Source organism: Cibotium barometz, chromosome 30 (assembly GCF_041138505.1).
Source record: "Cibotium barometz isolate CiBa-2024 chromosome 30, ASM4113850v1, whole genome shotgun sequence".
NCBI classification, from domain to species: Eukaryota; Viridiplantae; Streptophyta; class Polypodiopsida; order Cyatheales; family Cibotiaceae; genus Cibotium; species Cibotium barometz.
The window spans coordinates 24,141,969-24,155,902 of NC_141075.1; positions in this window are offsets into that span (position 1 = coordinate 24,141,969).

Sequence of the window (13,934 nt, forward strand, 5' to 3'; positions counted from 1 at the left end):
GTGTATAGTTTCCTCTTCACAAATGAATTGAAAAGTGAAAGTAGGTGTTAAATGTTGGTCTATGGGAATCTAGATGACTTGATTCATCCCTTTATCTTTAAATATATCAAGTCTATGCCTCCATCATATTCTCAATGCTTCTACTAATGAGTGAAATGTCTATTGGTGCTCCTCTAATCGCACAAGACACTTTTGCTACAAGGTAGTATGAAGAAAATGCACGTTTGGTGTATGACTTGATAATTCAGTAGCATAGAGTAAGTTCATAGTGAAATGATTAATATTTACCCAATTTTGCACATACCATTGAACCCTTGAGGCTCCTAACATGGGTCTCGATGATAAGCCCCAATTGATAGCTTCTTCCCTACTAACGAAACATGTTCCCCTTACCCATCTCACAAAAATTGGATTCTTCATAATTAGTCTCACTCATATTCATGAATCTTTGGTAGACAATAATCATAGAAGTCCATACATTTGTCTACCCACCCATACGTCATATTTGCAAAGTAATGACTCCCTTGATATGAAATAGTTATGCATCATTTGCATACTCTTGGGAAGCTTCAAATAAATCATAAATCATTTTTCTTTCTTGGACGTGGAGATTTGAGTGAGCCAAAAGACCTCAACAACTTCTCATATGGTTGCGTAGAATGTTTCAATGAGTGGCATGAAGGCCAAAAGGTTTCTCCAGTGGTCTACAAACGTAGGCAAGAAGGTTCTAGCAAATGCACATAAGGAAGGTGTGGAAATCATAGCTCCAAAGAGATGGGAGCTGTGGAAAGACCTTTGTGCTTACACTACCTCTCAAACTGCTTGGATGCAAATAATGTTATCGTGTGTGTGCAGGCGTGGGTAGATTTCAACAAGGTTGTACGGTTGATGAATCTAAGCAGCACAACTGAGGAACAATGCAAACAATTTCAAGCAGAGTTGCAAAGCTTCATTAAAGCGGTGGTCACAACACATGGGGTGAATTGAATATCGTGCATTACATGGTATTCCATAGATTTCTAAGATTTGCACTAAAGATATCTTCTATTAATGCATTTTACAGAAATGTGATTTTGTTCTTTGATTATAGCACATATTGCATGCTCATGGCACATGGTTCATGAACACATATGGCCCCCTTAACATGTGGAGTACCCAAGGAATGGAGAAGAGTCATTACCGTGCAAGAGGAGTGTACTTCAAGAACACATGACATGGAGGTGGTAAAACTCGCACAACCTATCTCAAGGAAATGTTTGATTGGTTCTTTTGACGCACCTTTGGTAGAAACATTTCAAGGGAGAGAGTCTAGGGTTTTGGTTATATAGGCTAGGGTTTTGGTCTAGATTCTAGGAATTAGGTTATAGGGTTGGCTCTTCCAATGCTGCTTATAAATAGCCTCCCTAGGACCCCCTCTCATTTTCCATTCCATTGCTTCTCTGAGCGCGCCTTGTCATGGCAACCATAAACACTAAGGAGCTTGCACAATATTTGCTTGACCTACAGCTACCCATTCTAACTAAAGAGGAGGCCGCCTCCCTATCCCAGGAAGCACTCTTGGAGAGAGGGAGATTGTGTTCCCACATCCAAGATTTACAAAACCTTAGCAGCCGCATTGGCCATACTTCTTGGGTAAATAATGTGTAAGAGCCTTAGAGCATCATTTGTTTCATGGTGTAAATTTTTTATGATTAAAAAACTTGTTTGACAAGTTTGCAGTGTAAATCAAAGTGCATTCCGTCACGTCACAGGCGGTAGAGTCCCAATGACCCCGTAGTGCCATAAGAAGACCAAGCCTTGGCCTTGTGCTATGCCGCAAACATTGCACAACACCCAGAAGCTATGGTGCATAACTTTGTCCAAGTACTGGAGTCCCCTGCTGTTTCAAGCATAATTAAATCTAGTGTAGCTCTAAGCTTTCTCCGAATGATCTATTTCCCTAGTTAGGATCTTGTAAGGGATAGAATTTTGATGGAAAATTTTGGCTTGTAAAACTCACTTCTACCCTCTATGTAATATGATACTAATAAGTGATAATTTTGTTTTTTGCCATATATGGAGTCGAGTGCCATTTTGCCACAATTTTTGTTTTTAGTTTTTCCAATTGTCATTTAGTGTCAAAATTGTGAATTATCAAGCAAGGGAGATTGTCAAGTATTATAGAATTGAGTTTTTTCGACCCAAAAAAAAAATGTGGGTCAAAAGGGTGCGAAAATTTCCGTGTGAAACGCCTCCTAAAATTAGGGTTTCTTGCAATGATAATGCTTTTTTGAGCTCTATATAAGGAGATTTTTCTCTTTTGGCCATTTCATACATTCGATTTCATACATTCAAGAGCATACATCCTCTTTGGGCCATTCATACATTCGAGGCCATAATACGCACGAAGCAGACTGTGCAGAAAGTCATAGAAGAGAAGATGAGGAGGAGGGAAGCAGCTGCCAAGGACATCGCAAAGGTATTTAACGCCTCCAGCAGTAAAAAGAAAAGGAGGGTACTTGTGGATTATGATGACACCGACAACGGAAGTGATACTCCATGAAGGAGTGACTCTGATTCAGAGACCGATTCGAGGAGGACTGAGTCAAAGGATGACATGCCGTTGGGGGAGCCCACATGGGCTAGCATGGAGATTCCAGCACCCCTCCCGGTGGTGGCAGTAGCCTTGAAGACTCTGCCCAGAGGTCTCGTGTCCCTCCTAGATAGCCAGAGGCCACCAAGAGTCCCAACGGCGGCCAGTGTCACCTCTGCACAGAACTGTCATCGTAAGAGCATGTTTTTCAAGCCCCGCACATATGGCCCAATCCCCCCAAGCTCTTCCGCATGGTCCACAACACAAAACGCGCTCCTTCAGAGTATTCCAAGAGATACGTCATTACCAGAGTCGACGGAGCTGCTAATCCAAAGGGCTCCATTTGCACGGACATTGAAGGAAATGGGAATACAAGATGGAATGTCGCATGCAATCTGTTACCCCACGAAGCATTGTCGGAGGCGATGGAGGTCTACCTGGTCACTCTTTTTAAAGACACTAATCTCTACACAATTCATGCTAAGCGAGTGACCATCATGACAAAGGATATGCAGTTGGTGCAGCGAATTCGCGAAGATAAAGGACCTCAAAAATAGACTAACTGACTTTTAATGTAATTGGCCTATCAAGTACAAATGTAATATTTCTGCAATTGTCAATGCTGCAAGATAACTTTTTGTCTCTACTTCATAGTCTACGATTGTGTTTGATGTGATGAATGCTATACTGGATCTATGAATTTACGCTACACTCGATTGATGAATTTAGGGTACAGTCGGTCTATGAGTTTACACTACGCTCGATTGATAAATTTACACAATTCTCGGTCTATGAGTTCACCACATTCATTCAAATGGAAGAACAACGTATGCAGAAGATGGGCCAAAAGGGTGTGAAAAAGGCCTGTGTGGGAGGCCCGTATAGGGCATTTTCACACCCCTATGGCCCCTTTGGATTTCAATGTTTTATGCAAGAATTAAATAACTCAAAATCTCATGTCAATTCTATTCATATTCCCACCTCAAAGTAATCGTACCATTTAATTTGTGAAAAGCCCCAAGCCATCCATGTGGTTTTAGACGTACGTGACACTATGTGATACACATATATCAATGTTTGTGGATTTTTTTGTGCATATCAACGCTTTAATATATGTCTAAAAATCGCCATAGTACGTTTACTAGCAAGAAGACCTATCCACATGATGGGCTAGAAGGGAGCAAAAAAGGCCTGTGCGAGACCCGCACATGGTATTTTTGCACCCCTCTGGCCCCTTTGGATTACGATGTTTTGTGCAATGTTTGTAATTTTTTTTGTGCAAATAGTGATGCTTACATTTAAGATGGATCAAAAAACACTAATACATCCATGCAAGAATTAAATAACTCAAAATCTCATGTCAGTTCTATTCATATTCCCACCTCAAAGTAATCGTACCATTTAATTTGTGAAAAGTCTTCTCTCTTTATTGGCACCTAAGCCATCCAGGTGGTTATAGACGCACGTGAGACTTTATGTGATGCACATATCAATGTTTGTAGATTTTTTTGTGCATAGTAACACTTTAATATGTGTCCAAAGGTTGCTATACTATGTTTATTAGCAAGAAGACCTGTCCACATGATGGGCCAGAAGGGTGTGAAAAAGGTCTGTGCGGGAGACCTGCATAGGGCATTTTTGCATCCCTTTGGCCCCTTTGGATTTTGATGTTTGTGCAATTTGAACGTACCAAGAAGCTCACAGAGAACAAAAAAAAGATAAATCATATACAAACTCTACAAAATATGAATTACAATTTGAAAGAGCCCATTTATTTAGATTGCAATACAGTTCGAACAAAATCATCCACAGAGAGATGGAGAATATAATGGTTCAAGGCTGGGTATGGGCCAATGGAACTACGCAACCCTCCACATCGCACGGCCTAGCTGTTGACCTCTACCACAGCTTCCTTCTTTTTATCTTCATCTTCGTCAACTTTTCATTCTAAATCAATCTTGGACCTAGTCTCATCCAAACCTGCCCTCTTTGGACTCCCACCACCCATCTCCTGGCACGGCACGACCAAAAGTTAGAGATTTTTTTGGGCAGTCTGAATCTCCTCCTCAGTTACATGAGCTGGTTTTGCACTCTTCACTACCTCTAGCATGATCGCCACCACTGTGTCCTCCATGGAATCTTTCAATGTGGTAGGAGGATATCCTCAAGGTAGCCTATACCCAAATCATCTATAGGAAATTTGCATTTCACTTTGAGCATGCTAAGGCACTCAGCCATGCGAATCCCACAAGATTCTTCGATGTCGTGCCAAAAGAAAAAGAGCTCCCCCCCCAACCACCACTGGACATAAAGTTTTGATTTCTATTTTTGGAATGGGAGAAAAGTCTTCACCTTCAACCACCCTACTGCTAGCACTGGCCTTGAAGCAGTGAGGGTTCTCGGCCAATCCCAGCGCACCTTCGGGGAAGTCTTTTTGGACAAGCACTGATTCACTGGGACCGGCAATGGCTACCCTGTGTCTTGCTCACCCTTCTCTGTGTGACAAACCCCCCAGGGTAGCTGGGGGAGCTCAACCTCACCTTCCTCCTCTCCTTCAGAAATGTGGAAGCCAAAACATGCCAACCATAAGAGGAAGCACTGGCCAATATCCCCTTTGTTGAGCTTGCGGACTTGTTTCTTTTTTCAAGCTCTATGAAGTGATTTGAGAGTGCCGCCATACGTTCAAATCTTTTAAGCCATTTTTTGAAGGGTTTTTCGTTGTGGGCTATGTGCTTGAGCAATTTACATGACACCCACAATCCATCATCATCTCGTGATACCAATGAGTGCAGCCTCAGGTGGGTCTCCATGTAGGTGAGCATGTCAACAAATAGATCTGGGTGCAATTGGATGCTGGAGGAGGTCGAGTCAACCACACGACTGAACATATCGTGCAGGTGCGTGGCCTCAAGGAATTCACTCACGTAGGAAATCCATGAATTGCTCTAGGGGCATCATTATATGAGGAGGGTTGTTTAGGTGCTTTGGTGCTCTAGAGAGTACGAAGAAAAAAATGACACATAAAAGGGGCCTTGGGTATTTATAGAAGGTTTGTGTCCTACCACATTGGACTAAAAAAACCCCTAAAAGAGGCCTTGGGTATTTAAGATTTGTGTATGAAAATAAACCAACCATACCACAAAACCACAATTTCAATAAACCAAAATGCCTCTTCATTAAACCAAAGTACCGTAGAAAATAAATATAATTATAAAACTCTATAATGGAGTGAGATTACAAAACATCTGCCCAAAGTAGTGGAGTGAGATTACAAAATGGACACTTCTAGCTTAGGTCCCTTGAGCCAAAGTGATGTCACCCTGCCCTCAATCGGAGGACACCTTGGTGCTTGCTTCTAGCCGCCTTCCAACCTATGCAAACACATCTCATTGTAAGTGAACTACGATAGCTATGCGCAAATACATTTGTTTAAAGAGCAAACAACCCTTACCTTCCTACCTTCCAATTCGAAGCAAGCATTGTTGATTCCCTCGTACCCCAAGATGTGTGGGTGATCATGAACATTCAATAGGCTCCAATGCTTGCTTGCTTGGACAATCTCTACCCCCACATTTGGTAAGCATATCGAGATAGCTATGGGCTCCACAACCTCCTCTTGAGCTTATAAGGGAATCCATGCTCCCTTCTTCCTCATCCACCACTCATAACAAAATAAAATGCAGAAAGTGGCACGTGCTCGCAAGAATCAAAGGAGACACTAGACTGTACTACATTGCACTTGAAATTCTCCCCTTTGTGCTCCCCTCCACAAGTTCCCATCCTTGGCCAAGTAAATCGACCATCTCTTCAACACCCACAACCTTGCACATATACATGGTGGGCATTTGTGTGCACTCAAAGGCCTGAAACATGTGGAGGACAAATGCAAGCATATGGCATGCCCAAGTAAGACCCACCGACCTTGAGGCCTTGGTGTACTTCAAAGAGGCTTGGATATCACTAGCCATCTTTTCCTTAAGAGCAATCGTAGTCCAAACATTAGGCATTGGCCATTCAGTGCTAGAGAGAGGGGGGGAAGGGATTTCTTCAAGCTTACCAAACCTGTTGGCCTGTGTGGGCACTACATAGTTGTGTGTGTGTAGTAGAAGAAAACTTTCTGACGGAGCAAGGTTAGAAGGGGAAATGTTGGAGAGTATTCCAACCCCTATATGAGCATGAACAACATAGAATGTCCCTGTTAGGCTTTGTACAGACTTCTCCTTAATGAAGTTGGAAGGAAAAATATATGGTTGAAAACCCATTAAATGAGGTTGAAAACAAGAGCCCATGTAAACCAACCTACTGGAGAGAAATCCATACAGTTACAACAAAAAAGAGGAGTGTGCTATTGGGGCCGTAATGAAATATCTATTGCTGATGAGTACACATGTACAAGGGCCACCAACCCATCACGCATTGATTCCTTGAAACCTAGTACATGCCCCTTCCAATGGTACTCAACCACATCTCGACATCAAACTTGATGGGGTCCAGTGGCACTGGGTTGCAAATAGACCCAATCTCCCTTCTAAAATTGCATCCTAAGCTAAGCATCGTGCTCATCCCTCACATTGTGCAAGAGCATAGACTCTATTGTGTCTCTTGGCCTTCTCCTCGACGAAGTTGCACTACCCTCCATGGTTGCTTATGCTACAATAATTGGAGAGAGAGAGAGAGAGAGAGAGAGAGAGAGAGAGAGAATGAGGCGTGAATAAGCTACAGCCCTAAGCACAGTAGAGAGAGAGAGAGAGAGAGAGAGAGAGAGAGAGAGGCGTGAATAAGATGCAGGTCTAAGCACTGTAGAGAGATAAAGAGGGAGAGAGAGAGAGAGAGAGAGCGAGAGAGAGAGAGAGAGAGAGAGAGATTATTGTAAGCATGAATAAGGTACAAGACTATGCACAGTAGAGAGAGAGAGAGAGAGAGAGAGAGAGAGAGAGAGCTATGAAGATTTGAGTTTTTAGTTTTAGGGAAAATAGAGTGTAGGGTGATGTTGGAGGGGAGAATGGAGAGAGAGAGAGAGAGAGAGATTATTGTAGGTGTGAATAAGTTATAGGACTACGCACATTAGAGAGAGAGAGAGAGAGAGAGAGAGAGAGAGAGAGAGAGCTATGGAGATTTGAGTTGTTGGTTTTGGAGGGAATGGAGTATAGGGTGATGTTGGAGGGGAGAATGGAGTGTAGAGAGAGAAGATGGAGGTTAAAAAAAACTCTTTTTTGATACAATATGGTTTGGTTTTGATTTTTAGGAGGGGAAAATCTCTTTTTTGAAAGTTAAAAAAAACCATTTTTAGGGTAACAATAAGACTAAGAGTAACACGCATTGATGGATGATGATAATCAAGACTTATTGTAAACTTGATCTATTTCTTTTGAGGCATACTCGTTAATGGTTTCCTTTCCAATAAATATTACAAAATTGTTTCCTTTCAAGTAACAATAAGCCTAAGAACAACATGCATTTGATGGATGATGATGATCAAGAGTTCCTATAAAATGGATCTGTCTCTTTGAGGGGCATATTTGTAAATTGTTTCCTTTCCAAAATAAATATCACAAATCTACAAATTTATAGCGCAAATTTGTATTAATGCCCCTTTAACCCGTGAATACTTAGATTTTCAATGATTTTATTGTACAAAGTTGGATTCTTCTTCTCGGATAAATAGATTAAGCGATGTTTGTGTTTGCCTAGTAATTTTCACAAACCTCTTTGAGATGAGTAGTCTTTGGTGGTGCGATTCCAAATGAGAGTAAGTTTCCAAACTTGATGGGTCAAATAGTAGGCCAACAAACCCTATATCATTATTCCCATCTATTAACAACAAATCAATAGATATCTTTTTTTCATATTAACAATACTAATTATGATTGCTTTTTCTCTTTCAAACTCATTATAAGGGATTCAATCACCAATTGGACAATTGTAGTATCAATTTGAGACAAAAAAATCAAATGAATTAAAAATGGTATTGCAATTGGCCCATATTCACTGTTTGGGGATTGATCCATTATCGATGAAAGCACCTAGGTATATGTATCATGGCTTGCTTGTGGGATATCATTTAATTGATAAGTGGAGGTTCAAACTGACTGATGTTGAAAAAACAACTCTATGAGTTGTGGTTAGGGGTGAAATGCCACACTCAAATTGATTCTCCCTAATATTAGTGGTGAAAGTTGTGGTTAGTGGTGAAATGTCACTCGAACCCAGAGCTAGCTAGTTCTCCCTGAAATGTATTAAGATGCAACATCGAATGACCTTTGACAAGTGGGTACTTGTACCCAAAATCGATAGAGGTGGGTAGGTAGATGCGATCTATCAACCCCTTTTACTCTCAGGTAAAGAGTTTGATTAAATAAAGACCTTCCTAAATTTCCAACCTAACTACTTCTACTTCTTTTATTACAAATTGGATATAGATGTGGCAGTTCCTTCCAAAAAATCCCCACTAAAAAATTGATAGATTCATTCTCGTTTATCAAATAAGTTGTATCCGCTCTGCTACCCACGTTCCAAAATATGGTGGGTAGAATCCAAGATAGAGGCCTGTGATGCGATAGTAATACATTACAATACATTATGAGATGAGAACAATCAGTTCAGATGGAATTCTTGGAATTAAGTCTTTGCCGATGCAACTAGAAATCCCAACTAGTAAGAAACATGTTGCACTATAGATGAGAATACAAGCCCAACACAAATTTATGAATATATGGGAACCTTTGGGATCTACTCGGATCCATTTGGAGTGAAAAGTCATTAATAATTCTTTAAAGATTGCATAATGAATCAATTATAAATCCCTCACCAACTTCACTTCCCCCATCTTCTTTTTATTTAGTACATGTAGTTTATTTTGGTGAGACTTTTGTCTGATAGATTTACATGTGATAATAAGGTGATAAGTCGTCTGAGTCTAAAAATATTGATATTTATCTATGTGTATCCTAGCGACAAAGAAACAATCTACATTTCATTTATATGTGAACTAAAAATAAGACATTGATTGTAGTGGCATAAATGTGAAATGAAAATGAGACATAGATTGGAGTGGCATCACTAAAGTGTTTGAGAAACGAGACATCTCTATAGTTTTTGAAAGCTTAAACAAGTAGTATGTGAATTGAAAACGAGATATAGATTAGAGTGGCATTGCAAAATTTTGTGAGTGCTCAAACAAGTAGGAGGGGATATTTGCTAATAAAGCTTCGCATGAGAAAAATCTACCCAATCAACTTAGTTAAGACTGATAATTGAAATTGATCTAAATCACAAAGTCACCGAGTAGTTTCTTTCATTTTGAAAGACTATGCAATAAAAAAGATTATAGAATTTCATCTCTATATAAATAAATAAAAAAGCGATTTGTTGAAAACACTAAACCTACTCGGGGTACAAAAATAGAGGGTAGATAGGACACGGCCATGATGAAGTTACCTCAAATAAAAAAATATAGATTTATATAATAGGCTATATCTTCCTTTCAACTCTCTTTCTAATATCTAATGGTCATCTTTTTATTCAATCAAGAAAAGGGGTTTCGAGGCTTCTAATGGACTCGTCACATTAAGAATTATTATTCTTTTTGGAATTCTTTTCAAGAATTCTTCAACGAGATAAGTACACCGTTACTAAGAAATCTATGATTTTGTTTCTTATCAATATTGAATAATCATGTATATGTATCACAATGTCATAGAAGTATCACATAGAACTATCTATCTATGTCTATATAGATAGATACTTCTTATCACCTTTGAATCAAATTAGAACCCAAAATCTTACTAGTAGAGCTGATCCATTCTTTAGATGCAGTCCCATAGTAACACCATGTTTCTTATACCATATCAAACAAAAGCACAACAATGAAGTGAAAATACTTTTTTTTTGTTTGAGTTGATCCTTATATCTTTCTATATATTTATGAGAAGAAAGAACTTATTTATTGATAAGTTCTAGCTTTACTAAAAGAAACAAAATTTGAACCAATCCTTGATTAGTTTAAAAAGCAAGAGGCTTCATGATGACAACTTCTATAGATCTAGGCACTACATCTTTGATGAATGCTTCCTCAAGGCAATTGTGACCTAGTAGACGTCATAAAACTAGTTTCTTTGATGTATTTGAAATATCACTCCTCATCCAAAGGAAAATTATTCCACTGCTTAATAAATGATTTAGATAATCAATTTCGAATCATATGCATGATAGAGAAATAAATTGTTAATCTTTTCATTTGAGAAATATTTTTGATGCTCCCTTCTCATACATAAGTGATGTAAAACCTCCGCACTAACTCTTGCTTTGCTAATAAACTACGACATGAGGAATGAATATTATGGTCTGGTTGAAATGAAATAGAACCATAGGTTCCTAAATGAAACTCCCCCCTAAGAATCGAGCTGGTTTATGGAATTGATTACATTGTTTTTCATATTGATTATATGAGTTAAAGATTCCCAATTTGAGAAATTGCTCACGTAACAAGATATTATCCAATCTAATCTCTCTCTCTTACCACCTTAGCTGGTGCAAGGTGTTTAAGTAGCATACCTACATGAATTCCATTAACTTGAACCCCTCTTCTCTCCCATAACAGAATACACACAATATCGGTAGATCAACACAATACAAAGCATTGAATTGTAGAAAGAAGTAGATAGTAAAAAGTATTACTATTTGTAAACTTGATTACAAAAAATTTGATGGTGTCCACCCATGTGCTCTGAGTAAGGAGTTTTGATGGCAATCTAGACAAAATCTGGACTAGGATGTCTTGCTTATAAGAGTGCTTGAACATACTGAACTCGATAATGAACTAAGGCTACTAACCTAGTCTATAATACCCAGGGTCGACATGGATGTAGATTGGCCATGTCGACCAACCCATGACGGTCGAGATTGACCATCCGACCACATCATCGGGACCAGGACCATATTAGACTACAACTAGTTTCTTTAGGGACTTAGCGCAACTCCCACAACCATTTAAGACTACCTAGACCTTCAAATAGGCCCCGCAACCCGAGAACAGTGTGTCCTCGATTTGTTGTATCATCTAACACTTACTAATGTGATCACATAGCTCGCACAAGCATGCATCCTACTTGGCAAAGTGCTAAGTCCACATAGGCCTATCTAGCCACACTTGACCATCCAATGTCTAAATTGGAAGTTGCCAAGTAAAGAGAATGAGGGGGAGAGGGAGAGCTTGAGTTCCTTGAAAGAAAACACACATACACAAGAGAGAGAAAGATGAGAGATAGATGGCTGAATTTTCTTCTATCTTCTTCTCTTCTCTAAATTGGAAACTCATCTAATCAATATGAAACACAATGTAATCGATCCGATAAACTGGCTTGACTCTTAAGGGGTGTTTCATTTGGGAACCTATGGTTCTGTTCCAATAAGATCATAATATCCGTTCCTCATGCCGTAGTTTATTAGCAAAGCAAGAACTAGTGTGGAGGCTTTACATCAATTATGTATGAGAAGGGAGCATCAAACATATTTCTCAAATGAAAAGATTAAGAATTTCTTTCTCTATCATGCATATGATTCGAAATCAATTATTTAAATCATTTATTAAGTAGTGGAATAATTTTCCTTTGGATGAGGAGTGACATTTCAAATACATCAAAGAAATGTAGTTTTATGACTAAGTCTACTAGGTCACAACAACTGCCTTGAGGAAGCATTCATCAAAGATGTAGTGCCTAGATCTATAGACGTTGTCATCATGAAGCCTCTTGATCTTTAAACTAATCAAGAATTGGTTCAAATTTTGTTTCTTTTAGTAAAGCTAGTACTTATCAATAAAAGAGTTCTTTCTTCCCTTAAATATATAGAAAAATATAAGGAGCAACTCAAACAAAACAAAAACAAATCACTTCATTGTTTTGCTTTTATTTGATATGGTATAAGAAACATGGTGTTACTATGGGACTGCATCTAAAGAATGGATCGATCACTAGTAAGATTTTCGGTTCTAATCTAATTCAAAGGTGATAAGAAGTATCTATCTATATAGACATAGATAGTAGTTCTATGTGATACTCCTATGACATTGTGATACATATACATGATTATTCAATATTAATAAGAAACAAAATCATGGATTTATTGGTAACGGTGTACTTATCTTGCTGAAGAATTCTCCAAAAGAATCCCAAAAAGAATAATAATTCTTAATGTGACAAGTCCATTAGAAGCCTAGAAACCCATTTTCTTTAGTGAATAAAAAGATGACCAAGAGAGTTGAAAGGAAGATATAGCCTATTATATAAAGCTATATCTTTTATTCAAGGTAACTTCATGATGATGATGTCCTATCTACCCTCTATTTTTGTACCCCTAGTAGGTTTAGTATTTTCAACAAATTGCTGTTTTATTTCTCTATATAGAGTGAGATGAAATTCTATAATCTTTTTTATTGCTTAGTCTTTCAAAATGAAAGAAATTGCTCAGTGACTCTGTGATATAGATCAATTTCAATTATTAGTCTTAAGTAAGTTGATTGGGTACATTTCTCTCGTGCAAAGCTTCATTAGCAAATATCCCCTCCTACTTGTTTAAGCACTCAAAAAAATTTACGATCTCACTCCAATCTATGTCTCATTTTCAATTCACATACTACTTGTTTAAGCTCTCAAGAACTATAGCAATGTCTCGTTTCTTAAAAACTTTAGTGATGCCACTCTAATCTATGTCTCATTTTCATTTCACATTCATGCCACTCCAATCTATGTCTTATTTTTAGTTGATATATAAATGAAATGTAGATTGTTTCTTTGTTGCCAGGATACACATTGATAAATATTAGTATTTTTAGACTCTGACGACTTATCACCTTATTATCACACGTAAATCTATTAGACACAAAGTCTCACCAAAATAAAATGCATGTACTATATAAAAAGAAGATCAAGTGAAGTTGGTGAGGGATTTATAATCGGTTCATTATGCAATCTTTGAAGAAATATTAATGACTTGTCACTCTAGATGGATCCGAGTAGATCCCATGAAAGGTTCCCATATATTCGTAAATTGGCATGTATTCTCATCGTCAAAGACTTAATTCCCAAACTTCCGTCCAAACTGATTGTTTTCATCTCATAATGTATTGTAATGTATTTGTATAGCATCACAGGCCTCTGTCTTGGATTCTACCCACCATATTTTGAAACGTGGGTAGCGGAGGATAAAACTTATTTGATAATGAGAATGAATCTTATCGATTTTTTGGTGGTGAACCGTCACACCAAATGTATCACAAGGTTAAGCAAAGATTTCCAAATGTTGCCTAGAATTATGTTGAAGCTTATGTATCAATTTAATCACTTGTGCTGGCTTAATTTGATTT